Source organism: Gopherus flavomarginatus, chromosome 11, assembly GCF_025201925.1.
Source record: "Gopherus flavomarginatus isolate rGopFla2 chromosome 11, rGopFla2.mat.asm, whole genome shotgun sequence".
Lineage (NCBI taxonomy): Eukaryota > Metazoa > Chordata > Testudines > Testudinidae > Gopherus > Gopherus flavomarginatus.
In genome coordinates, this window is record NC_066627.1 from 42,340,751 (window position 1) to 42,360,227 (window position 19,477).

The following is a 19,477-nucleotide window of genomic DNA, read 5'->3' on the forward strand; positions in this document are numbered from 1 at the left end:
TACCCTGTGATAAAAGTCTTCTACCTGAGATCAAAATCAGGCCCTTTGAATATACTGCAACATTAGAAGAGGTAGCAAGGCTGGAGACCCAAAACCTCATTCTGAGAAGTTTCCACCCATCTTTTTTGCTGCTGCTGCCTCACCATCTGGTTCACAGGAAGATTTGCATTGAGACAGTATATTGTTACTAATGTGGTTTTACCATGTCAAAAGCGTTTCAGTTTTTTGCAGCTGTTTGTGGCATTTCTTAACTTGTGCCAGTGAAATCCCCCAAGCGGAATACGTAGATAGCTTCTGACATACATCATCGGTAGCCACCAGTATGTTTTCATATTGTGGTTTCCTCTTTGCCCTTTTTACTTAAACATACACACATACTTTAGCTTACATTCCCTGTTTAAATATCCACTCATCCTGGACAACAACACTATCAGTAAGAAATGGGTTTTCAGCGTAGAGGGAAGGGATTATATCATTCAGACTATTGGCACTGGAATATATAACCTTTCACCTGTGTTGGGGGTATGAATCCATTCCACTGACCACAAGCTGTTATTCCCTTCTGGTAAGTGGCCTGTGAGAAAAGACTTGGTGGATTCAGGCCAGTTTTTAGTGGTCAGATCACATTCCAGAGACACCACTACAGTTTGTGGCCAGACCTTACTGAGGTGGATGTTTCTTACCTTCCTCTTCAGACAGGAAGGAGATCTATTTTCTTTTATATCAAATCCTGTGTATTACTTTCTTTGACTGCAGTTATTTCTGTCTAGATGTGGCTCCAGGGTGCAAACCCCACTCATGTGACTAAAGCCTGTGAACTGCAGCGTTTGGGGAGAGAGTTCACTGATGTCTTACATCCTGGGAGGGAGGATTAGATCTTCATGGTCCCTGTGAAGATCCCCTGCCACAATCTGTTTACTCAACATTTGTGCCGGGGCTTGGCCTCTGGAGAACAAATGAAATCTTTGCTGTGTACTGATGCTAGTTACCTGGAATCCTGTGATCTGTATTAGTAACCTTAGGACAGGAAAATTATATTGCCCTGGAGAACATGCAGTGTAGGGCAACAAAGATTTCAAGAGGCTAAGTTAGGAGGAACTGAGGCTTTAAGGTGATGCAACAGAGGTCTTTAAAATTATAGATATAAAATTATATTTTTTACATATATTAAGACAGTCCAAAACTAGGGACCAATCCAAAAATCAGGAATGTTTATTGTAGTGCTTTGCTAGAGTATCGTTTGGTGTATCCACGGCTGTTTACCGATTTGAAAGGAAGCCAAAAATCTCCAAAAAACCAAACCAAAACTGATTGCCAAGTGTATGTGCCTGCACTGTGGTTGCCGCTGGCTCCTGTCGTCCTGCTGAAAATAAACTATTTTCAAAAATGCATAATCAAGACCTGCTAAACCTCATACATTCACTACTGCTAGACAACGCATCTGAAAAAATGTCTCCACTTTTTCTTATGTGTAAAATCAGCTCTGGAGCATTTAAAGTGCCACTTAATTTACGTACTTATAAGTAGGAGTGTAATTTAGCATCAACATCAGGGAAGACTTGAACTGCCAGAACAATTTTTTCTTCGAGTGACTATCCGCACAGATTCCACTGTCGGTGCATATATGTCCCATACATGCCAGAACAGATTCTTTTGAAATAGCAGCATGCACCGGGGCCACACCTATGCTTTGGGAGCCCTTGTACTGCGGGTGTCAGAGGTGAGGTGGCCTCAACTGCATCTCAGTTCCTTCTTACTACCTGTGGCTGAGGCACAGACCCTGGCAGTTCACCACTTAGATCTGCAGACCTGTTATTTTAGTAATTATAGTTCTTAGATCATTAAAAAACAAGGATGGATTGAAAAACTAAGACTTCTCTATTGTCGTTTTAATAAGATTAATGGTTCTTGCTTCCACAACCCCATGTACAAGGCCCAAGATATTCTCCTTCCTTCTCCTATACAGAGCCTAAAATGGCCAAAAGCAAGTCTCCAGAATTTAGGATTGGCTCCCTGTGCGATACCATGATGCCCAGGAACGACAGCCACCAGAGGGACCTTCTCTGTCTAGGAGATGGGCACGTGCAGCACATTTTCCAAGCACACTTTGAGAGAGAGAAGGGAGACTGAAGCTTCATCCTCTGGAGAGGTCTGTACAAGCTTCATCTGACCCTGTGAAACAACCGGAGAGATCACCACCTTCAGGTCACTCACACTCCTCCAGTGCCCTGGTGAGCCACGACACTGTTAGGTAATAAAGCAAGTCCTCACTCACCTCTCCAGCACCCGAGTTCGTGCGGAGTTGGTATGGGGCACACAATTCTGTCAGAGACCAGACACCAATGCGTTGATCAACGGGCTCACACTATCCTTAGCTCTCAAAGCTTTAGATTAAGTGTGGCCCCTTTATTAGGGGTGAGCATCAATATTTATACACAGAAGTAAACAAAGTGATTAACAAAAGATAATGGTCATGCATAATCAATCAATATTTTACAGGAAAAGCAAGTTTAACAAGTAAATGCATAGAGATAAAGGCTAATGGCTACTTAATAAAGGGGGTGTCATGAGTAGTTTGCAGGTCAGTGCTTTGTTCGATAAAGGGTTCAGAAAGGATTATGCAGAGAAGGCCAGTCTGGGTGTGTTTTGGCTCCCCAAAGTTCACCAAAAGTTTAGACCCAACATTCCTCCATTTGTAGCTTTGAGATAACTATTAATCAAAAAGCTACACCCTATTTCAAGATCTCAAGGGCCGCTTGGCAATTTCAGCCTGGGCCAATTCGAAGAGAGTAAGGCTTTTAGCTGAAGTGGGAAAAGAATAAACTGACTTACATGAGTTTATGAGGGAGGGGACACACTGAATACAGCAACACAGTATTATAAGGACTACTATGGCCCCAACAACACCCACCAAGAGGTTTTTAACCCACCCAAGTCCGGGCAGCCAATTCCATAAGGCTCCCCACCAATCATAAGGTGGCTGGCCAGAGGAGTAGTTTTTAGCCATTTCCCTTAGGTGTTTGGTACGTTGAAAAGTGTCAGAGTAGGTGTCATTTACAAAAACACAGCATTCTTCATTTATGAGGGCGCAAGTTCCTCCCTGGGCTGCTAACATCATATCTAAAGCCATTCTGTTTTGCAAAGCTAACTGGCGCAGCTGGGACATTTCCCCGGCCTGATTTTCAAATAGGGTTGCAGTTTCATTTGTCAAAGATTCTAATAGTCCCTGTAGGCGGATGATAGCACCCTTCAAGCTAGTGTGACCAGCCCACCGCTGCCAGGACAAACCATCACGGAGATTAATATCTCTGTCAGTTTCACGGATGTTACGAACGTGGGGAAAATGAGGGGGAGTGAGGGAGATGCGAGAAGGCGGTGCTAGCCATGCCAAATAACATGACCCTGCCCAATCAGGGGAGAGAAAATAATAAGCCTTGGGCCCGCACACCCAGTATGTTCCATATAATGCGTTTTGGGTATTCCATTTCTCAAAGTAGGAGGTAACCCACCACCCGTTGTACCACTGTTCCCCTGGTAACGCAGAGGGGTCGTTGTGTGAACTGCAGAGGCACAATTTGGTAGTGTTGTCCTCAAAGGGCAGTGTAGTACTGCTTGAGCAGTTGTAGAAGGCAATTGTGTATCCTTTAACAATTAGTTGGACACCCTCGAGATCTGAGCAGGGCTTTTTAAAAACTGACTCTGAAAACCTGCCCCTCCATGAAAAAGTTGAAAAGGTTGGATCGGGGTGAGGGATCCACATATGGGATAAGTGGGATGCGCAAGGCTTGAAGCCAAGATTTTTACTAAAGGCGGTGCCATTAAAATATATGTTGCATTTACTTGTTCCCAGAAAAGTTGACCCTTTTTCTTTAACAAAACACAGTGATCCTGTTTGATTGGTTACCCTGAGATATTTGTTAATTGGCACTCCTGTTTTGTCCCATGTAAGATTGGGTTGGACTGGATCTTTTATTCTAGTCGGTGGCATCCAAGTCATATTAGCAGTGGTTAGGGGAATGGGTGTGAAGGGGAGTCCCTGTGCTGCATTTACTGGAAATTGAGTACATACCCAGCAATCACTTCTATTTCCTAAAATACGAGTTTTAACCTCGTGGGAATATCTAATAAAAGCATTATCTTCATAAGCAGAAAATAAACTAAAAAAGCATAAAAAAACCCATACAGTTGTCAGAATAAAGGGTCCTCTCATTTTTTTCGAGTCAATTTAAGTCTAATGTCTGAGAGAGGTAAGCTGGTCCACTGGTCGAAGGCAGTGTCCTCAGTGGTGACAAGAGCTGCTGGTCCGTCACTGTGGTCCACTACGGCTGGCTTGACGTGGGAGTGGTGGATCCAAGATTTGCGTCCTTCCAGGAACACTGCACTCTGGGTTGTCAAAAGAACCTGGTGGGGTCCAGTAAACCTTGGCTGGAGGGTGTCGTCACGAACGAACTTTTTGGCCCAGACGAAGTCCCCTGGTTGGAACGGGTGGATTTGTTCCTCCAGCGGCACGGTCTGGGAAAACTGCGAGGCTTTCCAAAGGGTACGAAGGTGAGCCTGTAGGGAGAGAAACTGACACGCGGTCATATGATCCCCTCCCAATAGTGAAACATCAGCACGTGGTAGCGCCCCGCCTTTGAAAGGGGGGTGTCCATAGAGCAGTTCAAAGGGGGATAATCCCAATGCGCGGGTTGGGCGAGTACGAAGGTGAAACAGGACCAAGGGAAGTACCTGAGGCCACTTTAATCCTGTTTCCTGACAGTATTTAGCCAATGTAAACTTAAGTTCCCTATTCATACGCTCAACTTTCCCGCTAGACTGGGGGTGGTAGGGTGTATGAAAGGAGTGTGAAATGCCCAGTCCTTGTTCTAAACGGCCAAGGACATGACCAGTAAAGTGAGGTCCGCGATCTGAGTCGAGCACAAGAGGGATGCCAAAACGGGGTACAATATCTCTAAGGAGAATCTTCGCCACTGTGGCAGCAGTACAATTAGCAGTAGGAAAAGCTTCGACCCAGGAAGTCAGAGGGCAAACCAAAACAAGGAGGTGCTTTTTCCCAAAAGCCTTTGGCATATCTGCAAAGTCAATTTGAAGATGTTGAAATGGAGCAGCAGGCGGAGGTCTTCCACCCTTAATTTTGTTAAGAGGCGGAGCAGGTCCATTACGCTGACATGTGCTGCATGCTTTCACTATTGATAGGCAATAGGGTTGAATGCCTGGAGCATACCAAAAGCGAGCGATAGTGTCCACGAGGGCGTGCGTGCCGTAGTGACCCCCTTTATCATGGTGCCAGCGAACTGCCACGGGGTATGTGGAGCGAGGGAGGCAGGCTCGGCCATCTGGCATAAGCCAGGTCCCTTTGACCAGAGTGGCCCCGAGGCTTTCCCACGATTGTAGTTCAGCAGCGGGTACTGGTACGGGGTGCGGTGGAGTAAAGGAGGAGGTTGCAATAGCCAATGTGGGCATGGCTAAAGGTAAGGTGGCAGCCTTCTTGGCGGAGGCGTCAGCCAGGGCATTCCCACGGGTAACGGGGCTACTATCTTTAGTATGGGCCCGGCAGTGAACTACAGCCAGGACAGAGGGTTTTTGGAGGGCGTCCAAAAGCTTGTGGATGAGGGGGAGGTGCTGAATGGGTTTACCGGCAGCTGTCTGGAAACCTCGAAACTTCCAGAGGTGGATATGACAATGCACAACTCCAAAAGCATATTTGCTATCAGTAAAAATGGTAACGGTCTTACCAGCGGCCAACTGGCAAGCTCGGGCCAGGGCATAGAGTTCAGCGGCTTGGGCTCCCCAGTTGCCTGGCAGTGAGGCGGCCTCTTGAATGTCCCATTCAGAGGTGACAGCATAACCAGTGAAACGCTTGCCATCAACATAGAAGGAGCTTCCGTCCGAGAAGAGGATGCAATCGGGGTTGTCCAGTGGCACGTCAAACAGGTTGTCTCTTATCTGTAAGATGCTGTAAACTACTTCCACACAGTCGTGCTGATCCTGGAGGACTGGCAGGTCAGGAAGCAAGGTAGCTGGATTAAGGGGTCCACACCTTTCAAAAATTAGGTTAGTGTCTTCTAAGAGTTCGGCCTCTAGCTGTTGCTGACGATGGGCCGAAAAGACTTGGGTTGTGCCCCTACGCAGAAGGGCTGACAAGGCATGAGAGGTCCAAACCGTGGTAAAATGACCCAGGGTTAGGCTCTTTGCCTTTGTGATCAGCAGGGCAGCTGCTGCCAGAGTCCGGGTGCAGGATGGGGTTCCCTGAGCGACAGGGTCGATTTGCTGAGAGTAAAAAGCAAGCGGGAAATGGTGGGGCCCGCTCAGCTGGGTAAGGACACCACTAGCAATTCCGCCCCTCTCGTGGACAAAAAGGTGAAAGGGTTTGCTGTAATTGGGGGGGCGGAGAGACATGGAGGAGGCCACACTGTCCTTCAGTAACTGAAAGGCTTGAATAGTGTCCGGGGACCACTGCAAAGGGTCAGGAGCAAGGTTAGCAGTGAGTCGGTGGAGCGGTTTGCTTAACTCCCCGCAGGACGGCAACCAGGGGCGACAGAAGCCAATTAATCCTAAGAAACCTCGAAGTTGTTTCTTGGTGTTCGGTAGAGGGCAGTTTTGAATAGTCTTTATGCGGGCTGGGTCCATCTGTCTTCCCTCTGGGGTTAACATGAAGCCCAGATATCGGACCTTCTGTGAGACCCACTGAATCTTTTTAGGGTCTACCTTGTGGCCTCTGGTGTGTAGGTATAATAAAAGTGCCTTACCATCGATGCGGAGGGCAGCTTCTTCGCGATTACCTAATAGGATGTCATCTACGTATAGGACCAGTGTGGATCCCTGCGGACTGGTGAAACCTTCCAAGTCGTGGCGGAGGCACTGGCTGAAAATCGTGGGGCTGTCTCTGTAGCCTTGAGGAAGTCGTTGCCAGACATAACTTTGTCCCTCCCAGGTGAAACCAAAGAGATACTGAGAGTCTGGGTGCACAGGAATGCTGAAAAAAGCTGATTTTAAGTCAATAACAGTGAACCACTCAGCATCCCAGGGGATTTGGCTGATGATAGTAGCTGGGTCAGGAACTACTGCATGAAGAGGGACCACATACTGATTAACAACTCGTAGATCCTGTACAAAGCGCCAACGAACAGGGTCTCCGTCCTTTTTAGGAGGCTTTTTGACAGGCAGTATAGGGGTGTTACAGGGAGTGCGCTGAGGGCGGACTAGCTTTTGTGCAATGAATCCCTCGATAATGGGGCGGATGCCCTCCCGGGCTTCCAGCGACAGGGGGTATTGAGGGACTGATGGGGGGGTTAAGGAAGGCTTCACCTGAATCCTTACGGGCTCTGCCGAAAGGAGCAGGCCAACATCAGTGTCAGAAATTCCCCAGAGGGTTGAAGGCAAGTCAGTGAGGTCAGGGGAGAGAGAGGGGGGTGTTTCCCAATTACCCTGAGTAGGGGCCGAATCTCCTAACACTGTCATCAATAATCCTACCCCTTCAGGAGTGCAGGTTAAAGTAGCCTCAAGCTTACAGAGTAAATCCCGGCCCATCAAAGGGATCGGACAAGCTGGGGAAAAAAGAAAACGGTGAGGAAAACATTTATCAGCATAAACAACATTCAAAGGCAAAGTGAGTTCCAGAGACTGTGGGTTGCCCTCCACCCCAGTCGCAGTTTTAACCTCAGAGGATAGCCAGGGAGAGGGGGCATGATTTAAAAGAGAGAAAGTAGCCCCAGTATCAATGAGGAAAGAGACAGGCAGTCCCTGGACTGAAAGGGTTAAACGAGGCTCTTTGCTGGGAGGGGAGAAGTGAGAAAGGAGCCGGCTAAAGACATTAAGGAAATAAGACCATCACATTGTTTGCCTTCGCCCCCGGGGTACCGTCATTGAGGAGGCTGAGTTTGCTGCGGCTGCTGCTGTTTCCCGTAGTTGATCCAGGCCTGGGGAATGGGCTGAGCTGGTGGTGCAGGGGTGTATTCCTCACTTGTGTAAGCATCTGCGGATGCAACCAGACCCTCTGGGCGTCCCCAGGGGCATTCACGTTTAAAGTGACCGGGCTGTCCGCACTGAAAACAATTTCCTGATGGCTGGGGTCGCCAGGACCCTCTTCCCCGAGCACCCTGGAATCCCCTGCCACGGCCACGGCCTTTGCCTCGAACACCGCCGTGAAAAGCTAAAGCCATCAGCTTATATTCTTCCTTTTTCTCTTTCTTTTTACTACTTTCCCTTTCTTTCTCCCAGGCAAAATCAGCTACGTCCAACACTGAAGTGACTGACTCACCTCCCCAACCAGGGCGAAACTTTAAGAAGTAATCCCTTACAGGGGGCACCGACTGATTCACAAAAAATGAAATAAGAGTAGGGTGGTCTGCTTCTCTCTCAGGATCCATCTGAGTGAACATTCGGGCCCCCTCCAATAGCCTCGACCAGAACTTTCTGGGCGGCTCATCAGATTCCTGCCGAATCTGCATGAACTTAGCCTGATTAGGCGAGCGGCGAGCCATTTCCTTGAGTCTCTCTAACAATCGCTCTCGATCTGTTCGCAGCTGAGTCAGCCTTGGCTGAGTCCAGTCTAGGGGATTCCAGCCAGCGGCCAGATCCCGCCTATCCATCCAAGTATGATTAGCTGCATTGCTATCTCCCCATGTCCTTTCTGCCATCCACAATCTACTACGTTCCTCTCCGGTCAAAACTCTACTTAACAACTGATCCACATCCGTATAAGTAGGATTATAACTTAAAAACAATCTTTCTAGAAGTTCTATGATCTTTCGGGGATTTTCCCCAAAAGACCCTGACAACTGTCCCCACTCTTTCAAGTCCCATTCTAGCCATCCTTTATATTCCACAATATTAGCATGTTGTAACCGTCCATCATTGCCCATATAAGGTTGATCGTGCACCTGTAAAGGCATCTCTCTAACTATACTTTTATTACTCACAAGAGATTTGACGGGGACATCCTCTGGGCTATCCTCAGGGGGGGGGCATGCACCCTGCCGTACCTGCTTGGACATTAGCCTAGTAACCACTCCTCCCGAGGTTTGCCCCTCCATTTCCTCCTCATCCTTCTGCAGAAATTCCAATCTGGTATCCTGCAGATTCCCCTCTGCTACAAGGAGAGAGTTCCCCTGCGGAGGAATAGGGGCAGGTGCAGAGGGGACCAGCTGACGAGTCAAAACACGCCGTGGTCTACACCCTTCATCGAAATAACCTGGAGGGGGTTCACTCTCGGGAGAGTACCTGACTGCCATAATTTTTAAAGATTTCCACAGCTCTGCTGCTGTGTCCCAACAAAACCAGTAACATAACTGTCCCGGATGGTCTTTTTCGATCTGGCTCTTTACTCCTCTTAAGGCAGCCTGTTCGAAAGAGCCATACGAAGGCCACCTCATCTCCGGGTCGGCCAATACCGCGGTATACCCAGTCCAATTCCTTACACATAGTGTGTACAACTTCTTCCTAGACATTCCTGTCTGTACTGGGAGTTTCCCTTCGTTCCATAACTTATTTACAATCCCCAACGGACTCTCAAGAGGCACGCTAGTCCCTTGACCCATGGTGTCTGACAGGAGCCCTCCAACTGGCGTTTACCCTGCTGTCCAGTACACAACCCCTCAATATTGAATTGGCTGGGAGAAATCTCCTGTGGCGCCTTGCCAATTCATATATGAGTGGTCTGACCACTGGACAGAGGTACCGCACCAGAAGGAATCCCGGACGAGCCCCCAAATTGTTAGGTAATAAAGCAAGTCCTCACTCACCTCTCCAGCACCCGAGTTCGTGCGGAGTTGGTATGGGGCACACAATTCTGTCAGAGACCAGACACCAATGCGTTGATCAACGGGCTCACACTATCCTTAGCTCTCAAAGCTTTAGATTAAGTGTGGCCCCTTTATTAGGGGTGAGCATCAATATTTATACACAGAAGTAAACAAAGTGATTAACAAAAGATAATGGTCATGCATAATCAATCAATATTTTACAGGAAAAGCAAGTTTAACAAGTAAATGCATAGAGATAAAGGCTAATGGCTACTTAATAAAGGGGGTGTCATGAGTAGTTTGCAGGTCAGTGCTTTGTTCGATAAAGGGTTCAGAAAGGATTATGCAGAGACGGCCAGTCTGGGTGTGTTTTGGCTCCCCAAAGTTCACCAAAAGTTTAGACCCAACCCGGAGAGATCACCACCTTCAGGTCACTCACACTCCTCCAGTGCCCTGGTGAGCCACGACACCATCCCAGCCTCATGGGACTACCAGAAACCTTGCTGTTCTGCTCTGCTTAGCAGAAGGTCCCAAGAAACCCTTCCCTTAGGCGTCTTCTCAGAGCCACAAGGCTGGGCCTTGCTGAACTCCATGGTGAAACCAGCACAGATCGCTTCTCACAGTAAGCACTGCACTAATTCCAGTACTGCTGAGGCGACTGACGCAGGTTCGCCAGCAGCAGACAACTTCAGGATGATGACTGTAGTGCTGAGGAAACCCATACCAGGCTCACTGGCACTGAACTCAGTGATGCCAGTCGCTCATTTGGCACTGACCAACGCTTCAATACCAAAAGCTTTACTCACACCACCGCACTTCTTAGTGCCAGCAGACTTTGTGGTGGGACCAATGCCAGAGTCTCTAATCCTGGAACCGACTGAGGGAAGCAATAAATACAATGGCTCCCTCTTTCAACTCGGTGGTGGTGGCCGTAGACTTGACAGGGGATGCTCTGTCTATGGAAGATGACTTTGCCTTTTTGGTCTCCTTTGGGGAACACAGCAGATCTTCTTCCTTGGAATGAGATCCATGTCCACCATGAATAACTCAGTGGACACAGACAACAGAAGATGGAATCCCTGAGAGGCACCCATGAGTCCACAAGCTCCAGAAGGGAACTGTCAAGCTAGTGTGCCCTCCTCTCCCGCAGTATCCCTTCTAGTCTTGGTCCTATTGTCACCTTGCGGTATCAGTCTCTATGTCAAGAAACCAGCTTATTCTGATGTCTCCAGACCAAGGTAGCCTTCCCCAAAACAGGTATTGCAGCCGGCTCTGGTATTAACCCTAGTGCATCAACAACATATGGAGGAAGAATAAGAACCCAGCAGAGATAAGCTCTCCACTGATCACTGGCCATCTCCTCCTCATCACCAAAGGAGACAACTAACTTTTCTTAACTTAACTTTTGAGTTAAGGCATTCCAAAATCTCTTGAGGACACTAGTGGGCACCTTGGGTGCCCCTCTCAAGATAGTTCAAGAAAAAACAACAAACAACTGGACATCCTCCAACTCTCATCATCTCATCTCATCATCAATAGGAAAGGACAGCCTTTCCTATTGACAAAGGGCTTTTGGAACCTGCAAAAATGCTGGCTCAGGATAACATTAACTTCTAGAATTCCACTCATGGATCCCAGGCAACAGTAAAGATCGACTTTCAGGGAAAAAGACCCAAAGGCTAGATCTTTTTGGCATACCGGGTCAACAAGGACAAATTAACAATGACACCAAAAGTAAAGCATCAAATCCACGCTGACACCAAACACACAGCATCAAATTGTTGGGAGCATACCTGCCTCAGAGGGGCTGCACTATGATAGGTATCACATGAGAGTTTCAAGTTACAATGCAGGTGAGAACCTGTTTGAAGGTTCTGGGTCAAGTGCTGGCACATACATACACATCACACAGCTTGCCAAACTTTACCTTTCACTGCTGCAAAGGTGGTTGAGATCAGTTTATCTGAGACAACATGGACAAGAGGGTCTCCCTTCCTAGAGAGATCCTGTCATCACTGGATTGGTGGATGCAATTGGATCAGGTATGCAACAAGTTCTGTTCTTCATGTTTCTTCTATCGAAAACTAGTTATGTACACCTCCACCCCATGTGGGTCACCTAAAAAACTGAGATATTTGGTCAGTCTCCAAGGCCTCCCTTCATTTCAATGTGCCTGTAGCAGAGTGGATCTCTGCTCCGGCCCTGAAGGGGTTAAAACAGCCCCTGGATAAGGGCTGGGGGCTGGAGAAAGCAGCCTTTTAGACTGGGCTGATTGGGGGAAGTGGTAGCAGCTGGGGCCACGCCCCAAACTGAGCAACAGGCCCTTATATAAGGTAGAGAAGCCAGGAGCACAGACAGTCTCTCTCTGCGTTCAGAGAGAGAAGGGCCTGGCTGCAGGGAACCAAATAAGGTACCTAGGGTGAAGCAGGGCTGGGGAAAGGTAGAGGAGCTGGGGAGCTCCTGCCTGGAGAGCCCCAGGCTACAGCCTAGCAGAAGGCTAAGAGGTACTGGGGGTTGCAGGGTGCAACCCAGGGGTAGGCCAAGGCAGCAGGTCCAACCCCCTTTGCCGATGATGAGAGGCTAATACTGCAGTCTGCCCCAGGGCGTGGGGCTAGCTAACGACTGAGCAGTTGCCAAGACACTGAGGCAAAGTGGGGATAGAGGGTGGGGGGTTCCCAGGGAGGGGAAACCCCTAAGAAAGAGGAAGGGGTTACTGCCAGGGGGCAGAACCCCACATAAAAGGGGCACCGGGGTCCAGGGAGGGACATGGGGCCAGTAGCTGAAAGGTGGATCACCGGCCTGCAGAGGGCGCTCCGAGCTGGAATTTGAGCTAATTCCCAGGACAACCAGCAGGAGGCACCACGGGGGTGAGTCGCTCCCGGTTACAGTGCCTGAACTTGGAGTATTTTGGCTGGCATCCAAGGCATCCCTACCTGTCTTTTGAGGCATTACCAGTCAGGAGCTTACAGACAACACCATGGCAATACATTACATTCACAGGAAAGGAGGATTGCCCACATGCGCAGGGTTTAGCTGATCACCATATTTGGGGTTGGAAAGGAATTTTCCTCCAGGGCAGATAGGCGAAAACCCCCCAGGGCCTCTGCCATTCTCTGCAGCGTGGGGCACGGGTCACTTGCTGGAAGATTCTCTGCATCTTGATGTCTTTAAACCATGATTTGATGACTTCAATGACTCAGACACAGGTTTGATACAGGAGTGGGTGGGTGAGATTCTGTGGCCTGTGTTGTGCAGGAGGTCAGACTAGATGATCATAATGGTCCTTTCTGACCTTAAAGTCTATGATTCTATGAAGGAGGAGCACAGTCGTCCTCTTTGCGCCAAGAGGCCATGTGTGAGGAACTGGAACACGTCACCATGACAACTCTCCATCTCTCTGGCCTTCAGCCCACTATAGTGGATTAGCTTAGCAGGGATCTCCCAGAGCCACGAGTGGTCCTCAAATCCTGCATATCGTCTTCCTCAGATGGGGGATATCCAATAATAGATCTGTTCATGATGTACCACAACAACAAGTGTCAGCGATTCTGCTCCAAACGAGGCAAGAACAGATGCTTCATGCATGCCTTTCTCATCCCTCAGAGTCCAGGTCTGAGGTATGCCTTTCCATCAACACTTGTACTCTCTGGGGTAAAGCTAAGGCAAGATGCAGGGACTATCATCCTAATAGCCCCAGCTTGGGCCAGGCAGTTCTGGTACTCTGAATACTGAGATTGTCCATTCTAAAGTTCATCCTTCTATCTCAAGCAATGGTCAGGTCCTTCATCCAGCCTCAGAGTCCCTATACCTGACACCTTGGATGTTGGCTGGCTGACAGCTACCACAAAAGACTGCTCTGTGGTGGTCCTGAACATCCTACGTCACAACAGAAAGCCCTCAATGAGATGAACTTGCCAAGCCAAATTGAAACAATTCTTTGTTTGGTCCAAATGACAACACGGTGCTTCTCTGCAAGGGATGATCCCCAATATTTTGGGCTACTTGCTCTTCCTCAGTCAGGACTGTCTCAGCTCAATTAAGGTTAACCTGGCTGCAATCTCACTGAGCCATACCCTGATGCAGGGCCATGTAGTATCTTCTCATTCTGTCAGGAGGAAATTTCTCCAAGGTCTTACCCATGCCTTTCTACCAATCACAGAACCCCATCCTCCATGGCATCTCAACATAGTGCCAATTGCTGCGACAGGCTCTCCCTTTGAGCCCACGGCTATCTGGTCCCTCTATCATCTGTCCATGAAGATGGCCTTCCTGGTGACTATTACTTCGTTCAAGAGAATAGGGGAGATTCGGGTGCTCCTGACAGCCCCTCCCCACCACAGCATCTTTCACAAGACAGGCCTCACCCAAAATACTTGTTCATGATTGCTTCATATGAAATTCTGACAGACAATTATTCATCTACAGGTCTTTTTTCCAAAATGTTATTCTTTCCTCGCTGAGGCTAAACTCCACATGAGGGATATCGTTACAGCATTGATCTACTCCTGTCGCAGTAGAAAGACAAAATCTGCATCACCAAGACTGTTTGTTGCATTTGCTGTATGAATGAGAGGGCAACAAATATCCTTGCAGAGACTGCCTAAGTACATTTTGGATTGCATATATACCTGCTATGTGCTACCCCAGAAAGCCTCCTGGGCGCATCAGATCTCAGTCAACTAGAGCCCAAGCAGCTTCCACCATCTCTTTGAATATGTTCCATTGACTGAGATTTGTAGGGTAGAGACTTGAAGTTCAGTCCACACTTTTTCTATTCACCACACTTTGGTGCAAACCTCTAGATCAGCTGCAGGCTTGGGTACGGAGGTCCTTTGACTGATAGGTAAACAGGACTCCTCTAACCCACCTCCACGAACACAATACTGCTCGCTAGTCACCAAGAGTGAAATCTGTGTGGACAATCACTCAAAGAAGAACGAACAGTCGCTTACTCTGCTGTAGTTGTGGTTTTTAGAGATGCATTGTGCACACAGTGTCCACAACGTCTCTGCTTATTGGGAATCCTGACAGTTCTTTATTGGCGAAGGAACTGAGACGTTGTTGAGGCTGCTCCATTCCTTATATCCTTGATTACAGTGGCAGCAAGGACTCTCAGGGTGCAATGGAAATGGCTATTTCAACAGAATCTGATCTCGGGTGTGCGCAGCATGTGTGCACCATGGGTGGAATCTGTGTGGACACCACACTTCAAAGAATCACAGTCACTGAAAGGTAAGTAACCATTTGATATTAATTTTCTCTTGCGATCTTTCACAACCTTTTCTTCTCACCAAGGAGATAAATAACTGAATTCTCTCTCTCTCTCCTGCACATGCAGCCACTCCTCAGAATACAGGATTTGCAGTTTCTTCCAACTAGACATGCCAGACCTGCATTCTTTCTATCCCACTTTCAACTGAACCTTGGAATCCTAAATGTCACTGTTTACACCCATTCTGCCATCTTTAATTCTATATTACACCAGGGCTATTGTTTACATAGCCCTCTGCATGGATGGGGTGCTTTACAGAATGCAAACATAGGGACCCTGCTCTATAGCACTTTCAACATAAAGACGGTGGGGGCGGGGGTGAAAGATGGGTCAGCATTCACATCACACTTCCAGTCAGTGTCAGCCCAAGCCAGGGAAGCTAATAATTCAACAAGTGGACTAAATTCACTGAGGAATCCTGGTCACATGCCATCCGAGGCACACTGCACATATGCTAAGAAGAACATAAAGGCCAGGTCCTGCTTTGACTTATATACCCCATGTGTTCCCCATCAGTGATTTACCAGCTCTAGGCCCTATTCAACAAAGCTACATTAAAATGCATAGCCCTAATTACAACAGGCCCTGCATGTGTAATTCTGTATAGCACCATTACAGCTGCAACACATTTTCACCTGTATACTTTGGGCTTTGTTCCCCCTTCCCTCCCCTCCAAAAAAAGAAAGGAAAAAAAAACAAAAAAAACCCTATTCCTATATTTCTTGATGCCTCTTACTCTATCTAAAATGTGAAGATATTAATGCCCATTAAGTACTTTGAGATCTTCAGATGGAAGGCATTACAGATGTGCAAAGTACATTGGCACAGCTGCTGCAGCACAAATGATTTTTATTCCAATTGCAGACATATCCAGTTTATGAAAGAGTTTTGCGCAAGTTTGTTGACTGCGGTATTATATAAATATTTTGGCTGCAAATGGAGCAAAACATTCAAACTGGAAATGTTATTCTGTTTATGAGACATTCTTCAGAAGTTGACCATATCAGCGAAAGTAAACACAGTTAGTAAAGCACAAAAAAGCTGCCTCATCCTGTGCAATATTATGAAGCTTACAGGATTATACAAAAGAGGATTTACCAACTTGAGTTGATCAAAATATATGGACAAAGGAAAAATAGTCATTATCCTTGGATGTCTGATATGAAACACATACAAATCAGATTTTTTTTATTTGTACCAGATGTGCATATTTAGGTGTGAATTGCTGGAAAATAGTCAGAAAAGTGGAATGATGGAATTATTTATAATTAATAACATGTTTGTGGAAACATGCTACATACTTCAAAAAGAATTCAGGTGCTAACTCTGGGTGTGCCTCTTTGCCCCCAAGATGTTGACAAAGTGAAAGGAATTCAGAGGAGGAAACAAAAAGATCTTTAAGGAAATGGATCATTTATGAGGAATGATTAAAAAAAACCATCTTCTGTTCTCAATTATATTAGTGCAGCTCCACTGAATTCAATGAAGATGTAAGTAACTGGGAGTAGAGCTTGGCTAAACAGTGACTACAATACAAGGCTAATGTTAACTGTTCACAAAACATTTGAAGGGTGTATTCACCAAGGAGGGACAGGGGCTGGTAAAGTGTTTCAGGAAGGTACAGCATCACTGAAAGGAATGGGATTTAAACTGAACAGAGGAAGATTTAGACTGAAATCATGGAACACTTCCTCACACAGTGAAATCTATTAGATGCAACAAAGAGTCCTGTGGCACATTAAAGACTAACAGAAGTATTGGAGTATAAGCTTTCGTGGGTGAATACCCACTTCGTTGGGCGCATGTAATGGAAATTTCCAGAGGCAGGTATAAATATGCAGGCAAGAAGCAGTCTGGAGACAACGAGGTTAGTTCAGTCAGGGAGGACAAGGCCCTCTTCTAGCAGTTGAGGTGTGAACACCAAGGGAGGAGAAACTGCTTTTGTAGTTGGCTAGCCAGATGGCTATTAGATGCATCATTTGAGTGATTTAAAACTAGGCTGCACTAAACACTAAGGGCTTGTCTACACTGGCAAGTTTTATCGCCAAAAACTGGCTTTTGGCAACAAAACAGCGATAGCGTGCACACAGCAATGTGACTTTTTTCGAAAAAAATGCCTAATTTTGTCGACAAAAAACTTCCATCCCTGCAAGAGGCTTTTGTCTTTTCCCCTCCCTTCATTGTCAACAAACAGCCTGTGTAGACACCACAGTTTCCCCCCGTCCTCGATTTTATTGACCTCCAGAAAGTATTCCACAATTCCCATGCTGCTGCTCTGGGCAGCGGTTTGAACTCCGCTCCCCTGCAGCCAACCCACCCCTCCCCCTTGCAAACCCTGGGAATTTTAAATCTCATTTCCTTGCTTGCTGGCTTTCCCGGTGAGCGTGGCTGGCTATCGCACCAAATGCGCTCCTGCTTGGACCACTGCTGACTTGTTGGATCTGATCAGTATATGGGAAGAGGAGTCTGTTCATTTGAAGCTGCGAGTGATCCTCAGGAATTGGGACACATATGGGCAAATTTCTCAAGGTGTGTGTGTGATTGGGCCACGCAACAGTGCAGAGTGAAGATAAAGGAGCTGAGGCAGGTGTACCATAAGGTGCAGGAGGCGAACCATTGCTCCGGTGGTGCACCTAAGACCTGTTGCTTCTATAAGGAGCCGAATGCTATCCTCAGTGGTGACCCCACCTCCATCACCAATTGCCCCGTGGCTACTTCGCATGCAGCTGAAAGGGGGTAACCCGGAGGCTGAAATTGTGGATGAAGAAGTCGTGCTGGAAGAGGATGTGGTGCTCCCAGCAGAGTCACCCAGTGGGGCAAGCAGCCAGGAACTTTTCTCCACTCCAGACATACTCAATGGGGAGCAGGAAGCAGATGAGACTCTGGGTAAATTGCTGTGGCTTGTGTAAGGAATTGAAAAGTGGGAGGCAGATAGTGTTTTCTGTGAGCTGGATATTGCCCCGTCCAGCTAATTTGCAATCAGGGTGTCAACGGACATCAAGACCTGCAGGGAATCCTCCAGGCTCTGGAAAGTTTCAAAGAGGTACTTGTTAATCCTCTGCCACAGATTCCAAGGGCCTTGTTAGTTCCCTCATTGTAGGAAACTGTACCATACCATTTAGCAATCACTGGAGCTTGGACCAAAGCAGCACATGGCTGAGCTGCATATAGACCAGGGTGAAAGCAGCAAGCATTCAGCAGCTGAGCCCTGATTTCTCTGATGACTTTCAGCAGTGAGATGTTAGCCAGCAAGTTGGCTGCCTGTGAAAAAGTGTAGGATAATTATAGAATGAGTTCCCTGAAAAACTGCCCTGAAAGCCGTGACCTTTTTGTCCATATGCACAACCGCCTTCCCCCTACTCCCGGCACTCACCATGATTGGGTTGCTCGCAGGGCTGTGTGCCTGCCTAGAGTCTCAGAGAGAAAGTGATTTCTCTAGCAAAATGCCCTTTTTACTAAAATGTTTCAATCATTTGCTGGAATGTAACAATCTCTCTTCTGTTCAGCACAGACCTTGAAGAACACATCATGCACCCCCGTGAACTGGATGCGGCAGATAAGAAAAAAACCTAAGTGCAGCAAAGGGGAGATATTCCACGAGGTGCTGCAGCGCGATGAGAGACAGACCAGGAAGTGGAAAGAGTGCTAGGAAGCCGAAAGGCAGGACAGAAAAGAGAATGCTGCTTTTGCTAGGCAAGCGACAGAGTGCATAATTAAAAAGTTATGGAGGATCAGACAGAAATGCTCAAGTCTTTGATACAGCTGCAGACTGAGCAGATCCGAGTTCAAGCACCTCTGCAGCAGATGCACAATTCTTTGCCACCCCCTCCCTCTATGCTCACACATTCCTTTTCATTTCACAGCACTCCTGAATTTCCCCATCACTTCACTCCCTCTCACAGCTTGCTACACAGCGTTGTGAGGTTTTACCCTTTTTAACAATAAATAAAGGCTAAGGTATTTAATGATACAGCGTTTTTATTCTGGGTTCTACAAAAGCATAGAGCAATCAATTCACTCTTGGAAACAGGCTTCTAAAGCATTGTGTTGCATGGATCTTGGGCCCCAAATTTTTACATGGATGCAACAGGGAAGCAACTCCAAAGCAGACATGTGTTATTGCCCCTCACTGTCAAAGTGGTTCCTCAAAGCCTCTCTGATGTTAATAGCAGCCCTCTGGGCTCCTCTGACAGCCCTAGCAACGGGCTGTTCAAACTGTGCAGCCAAGTGCTCTGCCTCCGTGCTCCACACCTGAGCAAACATTTCACTCGTAGATTCACACAGATTATGCAAAATGCAGCACGCAGCTATGACCACAGGAATATTATCCTCAGTAAGGTCTAGCCCGCTATTTAAACACTTCCAGCGAGCTTTCAATCGGCCAAAGGCATATTTGACTACCATGCGGCACCTGCTCAGCCTGTTGTTAAAATGCTCCTTGCTGCTGTCCAGGTGCCCTGCA